A 1,311-nucleotide genomic window follows, 5' to 3' on the forward strand; every position below is an offset into this window, starting at 1 on the left:
AAGGAACCATCCCGGCATTTGCCTGAAGCGATTTAGGGAGACCACGGAAAACCTAAATCAGGATGGCCGGAGACGGGATTGAACCGTCGTCCTCCCGAATGCGAGTCCAGTGTGCTAACCACTGCGCCACCTCGCTCGGTCAGCGACTTTGGGAGACCAACAAGAGCCAATGGCTCGCCCAGCATGGCCCGGCCCCGCATTCAGAGCCTCGTACGCCGCTGCAGTCCATTAGACGCCAGGCCTGGCTTCCAGGTGTTGCTGCCTTCATGACGCACCACAATAATCCCAACCAACCCCTGTCATGCGCATAAGGCAAGTTCGGCGTGGCGCTGCCTCACCAGTTCGCCAACGTTCAGTCACTCTACCAACTGACCTACCGTAGTTCTGCAAGGTTCGCAGAAGAGCTTCTGTAAAGTTTGGAAGGTAGGAGACGGATACTGGCAGAAATAAGGCTGTGAGTACCGGCCGTGAGTCGTGCTTCGGTAGCTCAGTTGGTAGAGCACTTGCCCGCGAAAGGCAAAGGTCCCGAGTTCGAGTCTCGGTCGGGCACACAGTTTTAATCTGCCAGGAAGTTTCATATCAGCGCACACTCCGCTGCAGAGTGAAAATCTCATTCTGGAAACATCCCCCAGGCTGTGGCTAAGCCATGTCTCCGCAATATCCTTTCTTTCAGGAGTGCTAGTTCTGCAAGGTTCGCAGAAGAGCTTCTGTAAAGTTTGGAAGGTAGGAGACGGATACTGGCAGAAGTAAGGCTGTGAGTACCGGCCGTGAGTCGTGCTTCGGTAGCTCAGTTGGTAGAGCACTTGCCCGCGAAAGGCAAAGGTCCCGAGTTCGAGTCTCGGTCGGGCAAACAGTTTTTAATCTGCCAGGAAGTTTCATATCAGCGCACACTCCGCTGCAGAGTGAAAATCTCATTCTGGATCCATTCCTCATCTTCACGCAGCTAATGTGCCTCTGTCAGCAGGTGTATTGTCCTGAGTTAGTTACTTGTTTCATTGCTTATTTTAACGATTATATTATCGACATGATGCTGAACGACTCAGTTTGCAAGAGTACGTGATTAGCATTAACATTAATGAAGAAATCATTTTTTTAGTCCTACTCATGCCACTACACTTAAAAATTTGTTTTTTCTAGGCTTTTGTTTACAGGCTATCAGTTTTTAAACATAAATTCGTCCATGGAATAGAAGTTGCTGTCTAGTAAGAGAAGTTATTTTAAGTTAGATTTAAATGTTGTTTTTCTACTAGTCGGACATTTTATGGTGTTGATAAAATGATCAAAAACTTTTGTTGCTGTATATAGAACTCT

General features: G+C 48.0%; 2 non-coding genes across 2 annotated transcripts; both read left to right on the forward strand.

The window, feature by feature from the left end:
* Positions 1-475: 475 nt before the first annotated feature.
* Positions 476-550, forward strand: Trnas-cga (transfer RNA serine (anticodon CGA)). Its single transcript has one exon. It is a non-coding gene; the product is annotated as a tRNA-Ser (tRNA).
* Positions 551-775: 225 nt separating this feature from the next.
* Trnas-cga (transfer RNA serine (anticodon CGA)) lies at positions 776-850 on the forward strand. The gene has a single exon. It is a non-coding gene; the product is annotated as a tRNA-Ser (tRNA).
* The last annotated feature ends 461 nt before the right edge of the window (positions 851-1,311 follow it).

The sequence above is a fragment of the Schistocerca gregaria genome, chromosome 4 (genome assembly GCF_023897955.1).
Source record: "Schistocerca gregaria isolate iqSchGreg1 chromosome 4, iqSchGreg1.2, whole genome shotgun sequence".
NCBI lineage: Eukaryota > Metazoa > Arthropoda > Insecta > Orthoptera > Acrididae > Schistocerca > Schistocerca gregaria.